The sequence below is a fragment of the Staurois parvus genome, unplaced genomic scaffold, assembly GCF_062004578.1.
Source record: "Staurois parvus isolate SC_StPar_1 unplaced genomic scaffold, SC_StPar_1.0 ptg000031l, whole genome shotgun sequence".
Taxonomy (NCBI): domain Eukaryota; kingdom Metazoa; phylum Chordata; class Amphibia; order Anura; family Ranidae; genus Staurois; species Staurois parvus.
In genome coordinates this window covers 17,999,749-18,015,972 of record NW_028317827.1, presented here as the reverse complement: position 1 = coordinate 18,015,972, position 16,224 = coordinate 17,999,749, and the positions used below count along the sequence as shown (strand labels likewise).

The 16,224-nt window shown below is 40.3% G+C and overlaps 1 long non-coding RNA gene across 1 annotated transcript in view; it reads right to left on the bottom strand.

Annotated features, from left to right (window-relative positions):
- The window catches only part of LOC149470836 (uncharacterized), a 72,744-nt gene extending 57,204 nt beyond the window's left edge, over window positions 1-15,540 (bottom strand). The window contains exon 1 of the long non-coding RNA XR_016308009.1: window positions 15,445-15,540. This is a non-coding gene — a long non-coding RNA (uncharacterized LOC149470836). The remainder of the gene's footprint in view (window positions 1-15,444) is intronic.
- Between the last annotated feature and the right edge of the window lie 684 nt (window positions 15,541-16,224).

The following is a 16,224-nucleotide window of genomic DNA, read 5'->3' as shown; positions in this document are numbered from 1 at the left end:
GAATCACGGCGGTCACATGACCCTAAAACCCCGCCAGCCTCCCGGTTTTTTTTTTTTATATTTTTATTCATTTTCCATAATAAATTATACATCCATTCATTCCCTCCCGGCTTCTTAAACCCTTAAAGGGCTGGGAGGCACCTGCGCCAAGGGGTTAAACAGCAAACAAGATATGCTAATTGAATCTAAAATATCCAACCTGAATTATTTTGTCCTTGAGCCAATGCTCAATCCAGTACATACAGTCTTGAAGTGTTTTTCCAAATCGAAGTCCAATTTGAGAAAATCCCTCTATATGTATGTTTGTTATGCGTTCCTATTCACAGAGTAAGAAGGAGAGAAGCGCCTCTAAGTGCAGTATTTTTTTTAAATAATAATATAATATACTGTAAATATATTTTTTATATTTCCCACGTTTTAGATTTTTCTCACAAGAAGGTGTCATGGGTAAGTGCAAGCATTTCTGAACCATTTCATAGTGACTTCATCTATGAACAGACTAAGTTTCTTTTCATTAACATACACAATATCTAACCTTCTGTTAAGACAGACGCTGTTCAAGTCTTGATTTCAACTGATAATGAGATCTGCCAGCACAACACAGACAGGATTAATTATGACAAACACCCCAGTTCTCTCATAAACAAAGAGAACTAAGTAGGATTTTTCACTGCTGGGGTTTTCATAAAAAGAGTAATTTAAAAAAATAAGCAGAATTTTTTATATATTTCTATAAAGTTATTCTATGTGTACTGTAAGGCTACTTTCACACTGATCTGCAGCAAATACACGGCAAAAAGGCATATGCTTTTTTGCTGCGTTTTTACTGTGCTTTCTGATCTTTTTTTAAAGGACACGTGACTTAAAAACTGCACCAAAAACTCTTCTCGGAGGCATTTTTGAGGAGATTTTCAGGCATTTTTAATTGATTTCAATGGAAAAAGGCATTTTTGGGGCATTTTTTTTAACTGAACGAACATGCTGCAGGCAGGAGATTTAACACTGCAACACCCCAATATGAAAACATACATAGTATAATATGTAGGGAAGCATTTTTCTTGAGCTTTTCAGGTGCTTTTGTTTAACGCAAAAGCACTTCAAAAACTCCTCAGTGTGAAAGTAGCCTAATACAGTATGTAACACATATTATGTAGGTGTTATCCCAGTTTGACTGCAAATGTGGAAATACGTCTTTTTCAGAAGAAATTAAAAGGTGAGTTAACACCGTAAACATTCACCTCCACCCCATTGTATTTACCTCTGTGGGTGATGAGCTGTCAGTACCTACGTAACTGCAGGTCAGAACTATTCTGATTGGTCAGCACTAGCACAGAACATCATTCTGATCTGTATCAGAAGCGCTACAGAATAAAGAGAGAGAGAAGAGTGGGGATTTCAATTCCCCAGACTGACACACTGGCTGCGTGGGCACTGGTAGTTCATCACTCATGGTGGTAAGTATGGTGGGGATTGAAGGTGGTGGTGTGGGGGTGCGGTGGGGGGGGTGTATGGTGTTAAATCATATTTAAATTTTTTCTGAAAAAGGTGAAACAATACCCTTAAGGCAAAAAACTTTCCATAGTTATTTTCATCAAGGCCAGTAAATTGAACTGTCCATACCAGTGTTTCTCAACCTTTTCAACACAGAGGAACCCTTGAAATGACTTTTTGTTCTCGGGGAACCCCTGCTAAAAATTACTGTACTTGCAGCTCATGATACATTCATGTGATGGTCAAGTGGGAAGAATGTTCCTTACACTTATGGTCATTGAGAATTACCCCCTTATAGAGAGCTTAAAATATCGATAGTGTCAGCGGGAACCTATCTGAAAGACGGATATTGCTCATTGCTCAAGGAGCCCCTAGCAACCTCTGGAGGAACCCTTGTTGAGAAACCCTGGTCCATACAATGGACTATTTCATAGCTGTTCCATTCATTTCAATAGAGCTACAACATGCATGATATAAAAATATGTACGCTTCAAAATTTTGCTTTAGCATATAAGGGAGGTTCAAAGTAGGAATGTAAAAAATGTTCACCTGGTCTCTATAGGCAGAATAAAGTTCTGTTTGATGAGTGTTTAATGCAGAATATTTCATAAGGAGATAGGGAGGAGAAAAAAAAAAGTTATGCTATATGCTTTGGAAGGCTAAAAATGTCAGCTTTAATAGTTGTACAAGTATTTAGAGACTAATCTTGTGTAGGAAAGCTTTATTCTGGAAAGCAGTTTAAAATGTCTCATCCCTATTTTATAACCAAACCTTATATTGCAGGAAAAGTAAAGGGGCAGCCTCTGCATAAAACGATATCAATCCCTGTAGCACAGATGCTGCATGCAGTTCTTCCAGTGATCGTCTCCCTAATCTGCCTATACTGTTTGCCTGTAACTGCCGATCGTATGTAATTTACTGACACATTGGTGGAGGTAGCATGAGCAATGGTGGGAGGAGATCACTGGATCATACCACTTCTAGCCAATCACATCAGGGCTTCACAGCTAAAATATAAAACAACAACTAGGCACAGGGTTACAAGGGGAACTCCAAACCATGGCACCACCTGCCTGGAGTTTGCATGTTCTCCCTGTGCCTGCGTGGGTTTCCTCCAGGTACTCTGGTTTCCTCCCACACTCCAAAGACATGCTGGTAGGTTAGTTGGTTCCTGTCTAAATTGGCCCTAGTATGGATATGTATGAATGTGAGTTAGGTACCATAGATTGTGAGTTAGGGACTGATGTGAATGTAGGATATCTATCTATCTATCTATCTATCTATCTATCTATCTATCTATCTATATGTATGTATACACGTGTAAAGTGCTGCGTAAATTGAAGGCGTTATATAAGTACCTGTAATAAATAAATAAATAAATAAAACTCCAGTTTATGCAATATTGTTTTTTAGGCAATACAAAAGCATCAAATCTAACACCTTTTGGGCTTTGTCCACACTGACATTAAAAGCAGTTTGAGGCACATTTTTATCACTCTTCAAATGCCTAGTAAAGCATTTTGCAATTGACAATATGGACATCAAGCAGGGGTGCGTTTTTAAGGTGCCTTTAGCACTTGTCAAATGCATATAGGGCATTTGGGGAGTGTTAAATTCTTGTCAAATGGGCCAAATAATGTGCACTTTACAGGTGCATTTGTTCAGTGTCATTATTTTGAGCAAGTGTGAACAAGGCCTTGAAGTATATATTACTAAAGCTGACTCTAAGGGCTTGTTCATACTAGTGGTTGAGGGGCAGGAAAACACTGTTGTTCCCCTGCTCTCCAACTGCTCCCTCTTTAGTTGCACAGGCAGCGGCTGGGGGTTAACACATGCTGCGACCACAATATTTTGCTTTATGGCGGTGGCAGGAGTTATACCCCCTGTCACTTTTGGCAGTCATAGTGCCCACTGAGCGCACCTTTTCAAGTAAATGAGGATGCTTTGTAAGTGGCCCGCAATTGTGAACAATGCACGCAGTTGTGTGAGGTTCAAGAGGTAAAAGCAGGTGGTGAGGAGGCAATACAACACCTCCTCACCACCTGTCAAATGTGGATCGCTCTTTAGAGAGCAAAGCGATTGTGAACGAGCCCTTAGAAAGCTACATTCACAGTTGAAGCACATACAGAATGTGCTCTATAGTATTTAACTGTCTAAAATATTTCTGTTTCTGTTCATCCCAGAGTGGAACTGCTGTAGTTTTCTTCAACATAGTAAAAAACAAAATCCTCCTCCTCATTGTAGCAATGCTGCTTCTCTCTTTTTTATCGGTATGTAAGGCAATGACACGTTTGTGTTAAGTCCAGAAAAAAGGTTTTTGTTAAGAGTGACATGGAATAAAATCCAACATATTATGATGCCACATCGGGGATACAAGAAGATAGCATAATCAATATCATCAGTAAATGTATCTCATAAATTTTCACAAAGTAATTAAGTATAAATGATACATGAAATTTAGTACATCTGCATTAGTCACATGATCAAATTATACATCTAGCTTTTGTTCCAATATTCACCATCAATCTAGAGATTTCACCCACAGTACTTTTTTTTGCTGCAAGATGTCCTCGGTCTGAAGGTCATAATCTTTTGACCCACTTCTTGGACTCATTTCTGCCTGTGACTGGACAGTGAAAGGAGAAGCCGCACTGCAATAAGCTCATCTTTCTGCTTTTTCTTCCTATAAGCATGCTTCATTTCAGCACATGAACTGATTGGTTCCTTTTACTGCTTCTTCCCCTCATTCTCAAACTCTGCTGTACAGAGACTCAGGAGGCTGATACCAGGTCTAATTCAGTAGCTTACACTGCTTGCATTTAAAGTGGTTGGAAAAGCTGAAGGTTTTTTTTACCTTAATGCATTCTATGCATCAAGGTAAAGAAAACGGCTCTCTCTGCTCTCTCCCTTCTCACTGGGCAGATTGATAGCAAAGGGAGCCATTGCTCCCGCTGCTGTCAATCAATTCTGTGATGAGGATGCAGGGGGAGGGGCCAAGCCACCCCTTCTGTGTCAATAGACGCAGACAGGGCCACTCGAGAGTGAGCCTGCACAAGTGCCCCCAGAGAAAGCAGCTTTCTATGGGGGCAATTGCTGAAGAGGTGGAGCCAGGAGCGTTGGCAGGGGACTCGAGAAGAGAAGGTAAGTATAACATGTTTATTATTTTAGTTTTAAAAAAATTGAAGCTTTATTATCATTTTAAAAAAAAATTTTAAGATGTATTAATGAATACAGAGCTGCAGTAATTTGTGTCATTTACAGTAAATCTGCATACAGTACACAATCAGTGTTGACGGAGGAAATCCTCCTGTATTGTGTTATGCTGGTGGGGAGCCATACCTGCTGGCAGAACACAATGATCACTGCGGGCAGCTATAGCTGTCCGCAGTGATCGTGTGAAAAAAATCAGATAGACAAGTAGTACTGAAGACAATTGATTAATCAACATTTGTACAACCAGCCTGCCCATAGATGAATCGAATTTCACCCAGTCCCTGCTGAACTGGCCAAGATTCAATCCATCTATGGCTGGCTTAAAGTGATATTAAAGGCTCAGTTTAAAAAAAAATAAAAAATAACAAACATGTCATACTTACCTGCTATGTGCAAAAGCACTGTGGGAGCCATTGGTCCCCAGAGAGAGAGAGATGAGAGAGAGACCTGGGACAGAAGAAGGGGCTCAGGTGAGTACTGGGGGGGGGGGAGCTGTGGGGGAAGAAGCACGCAGAATTTTTATCTTCATGCATTCTATGCATGAAGGTAAAAAACCTTCTGACAGTATTGTCAATATTGGCGTACACGCTTCAAATTTATTTTCTAGTCGGTTGTTTAGCAAATATATCTAACTTCCCTTCTGATCAAGTTAGATCTAGATTTAGATTTAGAGTCGAACAAACTGAATTGATCGTTAAGGACGAAAAATGATCAATCATGTTGCATTGATAGAAAAAACCTAGGTGCTTTGTTCATAAATGCAATCATTTTTTGATCAACTGGATTATGAGACTGTATGGTGAAGACAGAGATGCAAATGATAACTTACAATGCTATCTTCCAAATACCAATCAAAATCCACTTTCATAAAAGAAATCATTAATTTATTGAAGCGTGTATGGCTATCATAACATTAAAACACAATCTCTGATGAACTACTTGATGCAAAGCCTGTATACAGTATTTTTTTTGTGATTATGGCCATTTATTTTCAAATACACCTAAAAATATTCTTTTAAAGCAAATAAAGGACTGCATATCATTTGCCATTTTAAAAAATAAAATACTTGTTTTAACCTTTTTTTATCATTGTTGCTTCTCAGTTCTAGTCTTTGCAGCCTCTCGGTCACCTTCACCTTCTCTTTCCTCCAATGAAGGCTGCATGGCATTTCTCAGGGCAGGTTTTCTCATGATCACAACCATAGACCATGCCTGTGTGATATGTCCTGAGATCACCATTTGAAGTCAGAAGCCTGTGTGACAGATTGACAGCACAGAAGCACAATTGGATGTGTTGTCACCCCATAAAAGGAAGCACTTGAATAAGTACCTTGCTGAGAGGATTACCAGGTATTGTTTTAATGAATGTTGAGAATTTAAAGGGATTAATAAGTACTTTTAAAATGATGTTATCATGCTACAGCTTGTATGAATTTTTGCTGACTGGGTTTATATATACGTTAAATACAGATATGGATCTATGACACCAGTACTCTGAATTTTAACCAATTTTAAATGAATTTAAACCAAATGCAAAAAAAATCATACCAAATTCTAGATGTGTGTCATCTGGTGTTAGAAATACACTTTTTACTAGGCGAAGACTAACTTCAACATGAAACACACAGAAGCCCAGTGGCAAATGAATATGAGGCTCAGCTTCCAGAGGTGAATTCTTCAGTGACAGCTCCATTCTACAAAACTATTTTTGCCTCCAGGTTTCAACTTGGAATGACACTACAGTCCTGGCCACAGCTGGCTCAGGTATTACAGCGCACCATACTCCTAAACATACAGACAAATATTTTAAATGCTGCAAACAGCTGCATTTTATGAGCAAGGCTTAGCAGTTCTACTTAAGCAAAATGACAAATGGAATTTTTTTTAAGTACCCATTTAAAATGTAGTCTTAATGATGGTGACATTTGGGGATTTACTGTATGTTTTTATTTTATATATTGAGTGGAAGACAATTTATATGCTATAATAGAAAGACCAAAAGTATTAAACTATAAAAGGAAAAAGTACACATACAATCCAAATATTGATTGACAAAGAAGACTGCAAAAAGGCAGAGCTGTATGACTGTATGAATTTCCACAAATGGATTTCACGGTGAGTCAGCGAGTCTTAGCATGTTACATAGCAGATGATTCATAGACTGATTCTGACTTATATTAAGTTATGTGGTGCACTGTATTGTGCATGCTATCTATCAGACGCATTGAAGAGACTGGGACAAGGACTGGCCCATTGTTTCTGTGTCCCTTAAGCCAGCCATAGATGGTTTGAATCTCAGCCAATTCAGCAGGAACCAGCCAAGTTTGAACCATGTGGGCAGGCTGAATGTACCCAAGTTGATCAATCGATCAATCAACTTGGGTACAATCAACGTGCCAGATTTCATATGTGGCTGTTAAAGCCGCTAGCAATAATCATTGTATTCTCCCAGCAGGGATGGCTCCCCCTGCCTTCCCACTGGGAAAACACAATAGCTCAACGGTAGGGATTCCCCTGTCAACACTGTCTATGGGGGAACCTGTGGTTGCCGGAAAGAAATTTGCACCATCTATGGCCAGTCTTTTTCAACTAGGGTGCTATGACACCCCAAGATGCCTTCTGGGTTCTTCAGGGGTGCCTTGGAAAAATGACAAAAATTGCCACAAATTGCTCAACAATTGTCAACAAGCCAGCAATTGGATCAATCCTGCCTTTTTATTACACAAGCCACAGGTTTTTATTGTGCAGCATTGCAACCTTGGGCACTGTGCAGGCCAGCCACTGCCATCCTATCGACCAATGACATTATCAGTTATTAAGGACACATTGGGTCCATGTTTTTTCCTCTGCTGCCCCTCTGGTGTCATGTTAGCAGAGAAAGGGAGATAAAAAGGGAGAAGAGAAACGCTAGAATACTAGTCAGTACTAGATGGAGGTGGAGGAATAAATAAATAAATCACCTCTAATGTGGATGCTGCTGAGGTATGTAAAACTTAGTTTAATTTTCTACATTTTAGAATGGGGTGCCTTGAGATTGTACATAATTTTAAAGGGGGCCTTGGCTGAAAAAAGGTTGAAAAACACTGTCTTGGATAAACATACCAGTTACCCAAAGAAGCAGTTTAACCTAGTTTTAATATTTCTTCTTAGAAAAGGAGAAGTTATAATTTGAAATAGGGCATATGATGTGAAATTGGATTTGAACTGCTCTTACAGAGTCAATCAGTCTACAAGTAATATTTTAAATATAGATAGTACCTGGTGGGATACTTATATTTAATTGACACTCCAATAGCAAGAGCTCCGTGCCATAATTCCCAACTCTGTTCTTGTCCACCTATTTAGGGCCAAGCATCTTCTATTGCATTCTTCATAATGTAATATAAAACTAAAAAAAACTAACAGGCAGAGCAGGGCTCCTCATAAATGGCAAGAGTAGTTGTGCAGACTTGGGACCTAAAGCATAGAGATCTTGTCAAAAGAGTTCCCACGAGATGAAAATGTCTGGTGATTTGACACTCCAGAATCTACCAAAAACTAAAACAAAATATTTCATGTGTTTCAACTTAGCTTTGTAGAGAACCCCAATAATGCATGGAGCTCAAAGAATGTTGATACTTTGCAAAAGGGGTGAAATGACCAATGGTGTTGATTAAGCTAATACCTTACCTACTATGCTTCTATGTTTCAAATTAGATTTCTATCCTTTATTCATGTGCTGTGTACATTTTGTTGGTTAATCAAAGGTGGGTTATTTAAGCATAAGAGTGGAGAAACTTAAAATAGTAGTATCAAGCATTTCCAAATCATGGCATGAGAAAAGTAGTGTTCAATAACAGCAACGGCATTCAGCTACTTTGTGGATCTTGACTAAAGGAGATAATTCTTCCTCCTAGTCCTTGTTAAATCTCCACTTGGTGCTGATCAACTCTTTTCAGAGGGGAGAACAATGGGAAACACTAACGTCCCCCTTCTCCACAGGTCTCTGTTCCAGCCTCTTTCTTTCTATTGGTTCTATCTCCAACTTCCCTTCTCAAGCCTAGTTGAGGGAATCCTTCTTCACCCTCTTCCCCAAAGGGGAGAACATGAACACCCTCAGAAGAGACCCAATTCTCTCTCTCTCTGGCTGCTGGGTCAGCATCTGTAATCTAAGGTCCACCCACCTCATATAGGGACACCCTTGTGACACCCCACCAGTAAGAGGAACCATTCATAAGGGGACCTCTACCTGCCTAGACTTGCAAAGATATCAAATTGGGAGCAGCGACTGTGTTCAACATCAATGGAACTGCCTGCACAGGGATGAATAAACACCTCTGCATCCCCAGGCAGGAAAACACAGCCCTCACATGAGGTATGCATGGATAAGCCCCATGTGATTAAGTGGGGTCAAATATACCTGATGGATAAGCTGTATCATTCAGTTAGTGTGAGACTGTTTCCTGTAGTCAAAGTTGGAATTCTCTCCAGACACATTCTTAAAGTTTTTGATTTGTATGGTGCTATTCTAGTTTGTAGCAGGTATTGGTACATTTTGAATATGAAGTCTTTGAAGCCATAAGATCCATTGGAGATCCATGGAGAGGGCACATCTAAATGGAGAGAGCATATCTATCTAAATAAAGAGGGCATATCTATCTATGAAGAGAAGGCAAATCTATCTAAGTAGAGAGGGTGGATCTGTCTAAGTAGAGAGGGGCAGATCTATCTAAGTAGAGATGAAGGATCTATCTAAGTGGAGAGGATGGATCTATCTAAGTGGCAAGGGTAGATCTATCTGAGTAGAGAGGAGGGATGTATCTAAGTAGAGATGAGGGATCTATCTAAGTGAAGAGGATGGATCTATCCAGGTAGAGAGAGCAGATCTCTCTAAGTAGAGAGGACAGATCTATCAAAGTGGAGAGGGCAGATCTATAAGTGACTAGGGAAGATCTATCTAAGTGGAGAAGATAGATCTATCTAAGTGAAAAGAGAAGATCTATCTTAGTGAAAAAGGGAGCAGGTTAGCGGGTCTATTCTTCATAACAGCAGCAGCTTCCTTTTTGCAAGAATAAGGTGCCTGCAGGTAATAGGATAAAAATGATTACCCATAACTAATGTGTTTGGAGAAGCATACCCAAGAAACACAATTCAGCTTTAATATGTTACATATTGAAACATAAGTGTCTCCTCTATGGACAGTGGAAAAAATAATGGTGAATGCCATTAATTTATGCTCTTTTCAAGGTATTTCACAACAAGTTGGGATTCTTTAGGTACCAATCCCTTTGGATATGATACTATATGTGATGATGCCAAAGCCAGTAAAGATACGTTGCAGATATAAGATATTACTGAGTATGAGCTGTACATTTTAATCTTCACAGGGCTTTTTTTTCCTCTGAGAATATGTGCAGGTACTCCCCCCTTCCAAGTCACCCCTTATCTCTGCCTTTTACTTACCTCTGAGTACCATCACTTGGTTAAACCATCTACCCACCACATAGTAGCTCCCCTTTTAGAGAATACAGAACCAAGAATCATTTTGTGCTGCTATTTGTAATTTGTATGGAATGTGCAGCAAACAAAGATCCTCCCCAGCAACAACAGATTGCCCGAGAAAAAATAGACCCCCCAGCAGCAATAGATCCCCCAGCAATAATAGACTCTCTAAAACAAAACACCCTCAGCAACAATAGACACGTCAGGAACAATAGATCCCCAATTAGCCAGCATCAATAGACACTCCAGCACACTCAGAACTGCATTTTCCCATGTTTCACATGTTTCAGCTGAAAGAATTCCTGAATCTCCGAATTATAAATGGGGTTGCACTATTGCTGATATTTATAAGGCACAACACAATCTGTTCTAATAGTATCTGTTATATTAATATGGATACATTGCCCACTATTTATGAAAGCTTTGTAATGATGAAACTGTAATATTATAGAGGTATAATGTAATTATTATGTTATGCTGAGCTTTGCAGGCAGAAGCATATCTACATTAATTGTCAAGATGAAAAATGTATTTTCTGGGATTTTCAACATCCTGTTGCTTTCATTGAAGATTGGCCATTTTCTCTTTTAATGGCATGGAGGAGACCATACAATCCACAAATTACTTAATAAGGACTTATTAGGAACACAAAAGACTAGCGAGGAAAGAACAGCATATCCTGTGTTGACATTGGCAAAACCCACAGATTTTTTAACTAAGATTATTATTGACAAAGGCCAACCTTTTGCTTGAAGCAGAACTAAACCTAAACTTCAATAAAGAACTAAACTGCTAGCAGCCAGCTCTTTATTGAAGACATGCTATGTCTCTTCCGAAATGTATTTAATTTTATTTATTACAGGTCCTTATATAGCGCCGTCAATGTACGCAGTGCTTTACATGTGTGTATATGTATACATATTGTACATTCACATCAGTCCCTAACCCTCAAGGGGTATACAATCTAAGGTCCCTAACTTACATTCATACATATCCATACTAGGGCCAATTAAGACAGGAACCAATTAACCTACCAGCATGTCTTTGGAGTGTTGGAGAAAACCAGAGTACCCGGAGGAAACCCATGCAGGCACAGGGAGAACATGCAAACTCCAGGCAGGTGGTGCCATGGTTGAGAAATAACATACATTTACCTGCCTGCTTACAGTCTTTCTTTGAATGTACACTAAACTGTGCATTTGTAGTTCAGTGTGCATTCCTGGTACACTCTGGTTGGACGGGAACTACTGACGTCCATGCCCATGTGCAGGATGACATCATCCCCCATTGGTCAATCAAGAGACTGAAAACCCAGCACCCTGAAGTAGCCTGGGGAGAAGATAACAGCAGCCAGCAAGGGATGTAATTGCTGCATTAGTTACATTCTAATGTTTGGTTCCATTTTAAGATGTCAGAAATATTGGTTGCAATATTAAAGCGGAGGTTCAGTCAAAATAAAAAAAAACCAAAAAGTCAGCAACCACAAAAACCGTAGCTGCTGACTTTTAAAAAACAGACACTCACCTGTCCCTTGATCCAGCTGTGTGTTTACAACAGCCGGCTTCAACCGGCTGTTCTGTGTCTCCGGAGCCAGCATCTTCAGTGTGGGCACCCGGCTGTGACAGCTTGCGGCTTCACAGCCGGGTGCCCACTGCACATGCGCGGGTTGCACAGCACTTTGTGAATGGTCCTGAAAGGCAACTCATAAGACCATATTAAGCTTTTTTCTAATTGTTTTAGAATAGAGCATCACCACAAATTTCACTAGGGAGCTAAAGTTAAACTCCAGGCAAACAGCTAAATACACATAAGGGAACCATTTTACCTGGCAAAGGATTTATTTTTCTGTTAGTCCAGTCCTGTCATTTACACAGCTCTTCCACACAACACAGCCCTGTATGGCAGGGAATGGGGCCTGATTTTTCTCTGTGACAGATAGACAACAATTACATTTCACCACTGCATCAAGGATGCAGAGAGGCACAGTAGCAGACATCTCCTGGTACATGAGAATGCCACTGTCGCTAATCAATGCTGCCGCCTGATCATTGAGGAGAATGACACTGTCACTGACCATTACTGCCGCCTGATGATTGGGGAGAACATCACTGCCCCTAACTTTGCTGAGCTGTCGAAGGAGAGCAGAGGGAGACCAACTGTCATCCTAGGAGTTGGTGAGAGGCTGCTGGCCAAACCCTGCTGCACCCCAATAAAAAGGAACAGTATTGTTTGCCTGGGGCACAGTGCAGGCCTATTGCAGCCAATACCTGGGTTAGGAGGAAGTTATCTTGAGTACTCCAACACTAGATCTGGGCCTCAACATGCTGGCTAGCAGGGAAATGGTTTGATAAAGACTGACAGACTGTTATTGTAATAATGACCCTTAGGCAAGACCCTTCTCAGTATATGGCTTAGGGGTTATTCTCGGGACCCTTGGCATATTGTCACTGGTGTATCCTATTTGCTACTGTGTGTGTGTGTGTGTGTATATATATATATATATATATATATATATATACATATATACCTGTATATATTATATATATAGCCCTACCCCTTTAGGAGTCACTGAATTATTTTCAGGCTCCCTGTCGTTCTGGACCCCTTTCTGAAAGCCCAAACCCTGCTGACACTACAGGATTCTATTGACCAGAGTAGATTACCACCAGGAAGTAGACTCACACACAAACTAGAGTAAACTGATGTGAATTTAAATTAAACTCCAATGTAAGCTTGGCTAAACAGTACAAAATGGTATGGATACATGTAATGTCAAATATTACTCTTATCAACTCTCAGCAAAGAAACAACACATACAGCAGAATTTCAATCAGTGTTAGCAGGCCCGCTTTTCAAAAGTTAACCATATACCTCCAACCTGAGGTGTTGTCAATCCCCCAGCGAGCAATGAAAACTAGCAATATTGAACTAGCTCTCTCCAGACCCTCAGAATCTGATTGCAAGATTTAAATCTGAGATAGTAAGAGCTCTTTGACCAGAGTAGTCAACGTCCCTTTAAATGCAGTGAGGATTGTTCTGCGTGCTCGTTGGGGCCCAGTTGGTGCACAGATAGGAGGTGATGTAGGTGACAGTTCCTTAAAGGATCAACATAAGAAGAGGAAGAAGAAAGGACAAGTACTTTCCCTTTAAGTGGCACTTAACTTGGGTGTTGTCCCCTTTTTTTTGCACTGAGAAAAAGGGCAGCTTTAGGCAAATGAAGTATTAAAATTGGCATTAGGTCTTATTGGCAAACGACAACTCCACTTTGAGCTGCAGTAACCAATGACAATGGTGGTAGATGCCCCTTTATGATGTCAATAGTTAAGGGAGCACTAATGTGATCTGGCCTACAGAAGGATTGGACTTTGCTGCAAATGTGTTCAACAGTAGCGGCTGTGGGAAGTAGGCCGCAATACGTGTTAACTGAATGCAATGTCCGCAACTATGTGCAGGTAAAGTAGCAGATATGAGGGGGATGTCAATGTTCACTTGTTTGGCTGGTGTATGGGGCACTCTCACCCAATCGGTGGTTTCCAGCAGGTCCTGGCTTTCTCTTCTTCTATGCGGATGGGGGCCCCCACATGGTCTCCGTTCTCACTTGCAGTGTTCTGTCTGGGCACCACACTCCGTGTCATCTCATGGCAGACTATCTCGCTGAACAGGGTGGCAAGGCTAGTGGTCAGCGACTTCTCCGCGCCTCTTCTCTCTCTAACTCTGCAGCCTGGTCCAGTTCTCCGGCAGCCAGCACAACTCTCTCTCTCTTCTGTTCTCCAGCTCTCTCCCCTCTCACTTCCTGTACACTCTCCTGGGCTTCTGTGTATATCTGCCCCCACCCACACGCCAACTCTTCTGGGAAAGGTAGTCCTCTGATACACTGCTCCCCAGCAAAGTCCTGCAGTTCAGCATACAAGGTCCATGGTGCTGCTCTACAGAGTGTGAGTGCCACTGAGTTGCAGGACACTGCCATCTTGTGTTGGTTTTAACATCCTGCAACTGACATTACAGCACGGTGTTACATATACACTCACTGGCTTTATTAAGTACGCCTGTTCATTTGCTTGGTAGCACAAATTACTAATCAGCCAATTACATGCCAGCAACTCAATGCATTTAGTCATCTAGACATGGTGAAGATGAATTCCTGAAGTTCAAACTGATTATCAGAATGGGGAAGAAAGGGGATTTAAGTGACTTTGAACATGGCATGGTTGTTGGTGCCAGACAGGCTGGTCTTAGTTTTTCCAAAACTGCTGATCTACTGGGATTTTCACACACAACCATCTCTAGGGTTTACAGAGAATGGTCCTAAAAAGAGAAAATATCCAGTGAACGGCAGCTGTGTGGACAAAAATGTCTAGTTGTTGTCAGAGGTCAGAGGAGAATGGGAAGACTGGTTCAAGAAGATAGAAAGGCAACAGTAACTCAAATAACCACTTGTTACAACCAAAGGACGCATAATACTATCTCTGAATGCACAACAAGTTGAACCTTGACGCAAATGGGCTACAGCAGCAGAAGATCACACTGGGTGCCACTCCTGTCAGCTAAGAACAGGAAAAGGAGGCTACAATTTGCACAGGCTCACCAAAATTGGACAACAGAAAAGAAAACCTTGCCTGGTCTGATGTGTCTCGATTTCCCTAGAGATGGTTGTGTGTGAAAATCCCAGTAGATCAGCAGTTTTTGAAATACTCAGAGCAACCCGTCTAGCACTCACAACCATGCCATGTACAAAGTCACTTAAATCCCCTTTCTTTACAATTCTGAAGCTCGGTTTGAGCTTCAGCAAGTCGTTTTCACCACGTATAGATGCCTAAATGCAATGAGTTGCTGCCATCTGATTGGCTGAATAGCAATTTGTGTTATCAAGCAAATGAACAGTAACTATTAATGTATCTATTAAGTGGCCGGGAGTGTGTATATATATTTATATATATATATATATATATCCTTTTAGCTTCTGTTTTATATATTTGTGTGAGGGGTTGTTTCTATTTCTCTGGTTGCTGCATATATAATATCCACTCTTCTTCCCAGGTGTGTCAGAGTGCATGGTGCTGCTTCCAGTCATAGACTCTGACAACAGGAGACCTGAGAAAATAGCAGCTCCTCAAGGGTTAGCACTACATGTTTATGAATACAAAACTGCATAAATTTGTGTCTTTTATATCTGCCTGGAGTTCAGCTTGCACGAATAAAAATTTTAAATCAAGCCCCCTATATTATTCCATGCCTCAAGCAAGCCAAATCACTGTTTACCTTGGCTGATGATAAAAGTTTCCACTTCGGCATTAGGTAATGCTTGTTGTCCAATAAATCATTTCATTCTGAGAGGCCTCCATTACAGAGCAATGCTATATATCAAAAGAGAAGCCAACTTTTAAAATCAACATATAGGAGACACAAAGGCAGTTATGTGTAATGTGATGAGATCAGTAAAGAAATTGGAACATTGGACATGGGTTGGAATGTCAATGGGACTGATTTACTAAAGGAGTAGAGCATGTTCACTTTGCAAAGTGAATTTCCAGTTAGCTTAGTGAATGAGGTGAAGTTATGTAAAAAAACGAAATCACTTTGTAAAGAATATCCGATCATGTGCAAGGAATCTTCACCTCATTCACTTAGCAAACTGCTCTACTCCTTTAGTGAATCAACTACTATGTGTTGCAAAGTATTAAAACATTTTGTAGCTAAAGCAATGGTATAAACAATGAACAACCAGAATTTTCAGAAGTAACGAGACAAACATAAAAACATATTGACAGTGTTTCAATCATTTCCTAGGCCACGCAAAACAAAAAATGTTGGCTTTAAATATGCTTTAGTCTATAACCTCTTTTGAAACAACAGCACCCAAAGCAAGTAGCCCATATAGTCCCCCCATCCTGAACAGATGTCTAATTATATAGGATCCAAAAGGTGGTAGCCTTAAATAGGTCTTCCATTTACTGCAACTGAATGCCTGAAGTGAGAGTATTTATAAGACCAATAAACTGATAATAACCTGAAAGTGTTACTAAACCCACAATAGTAACA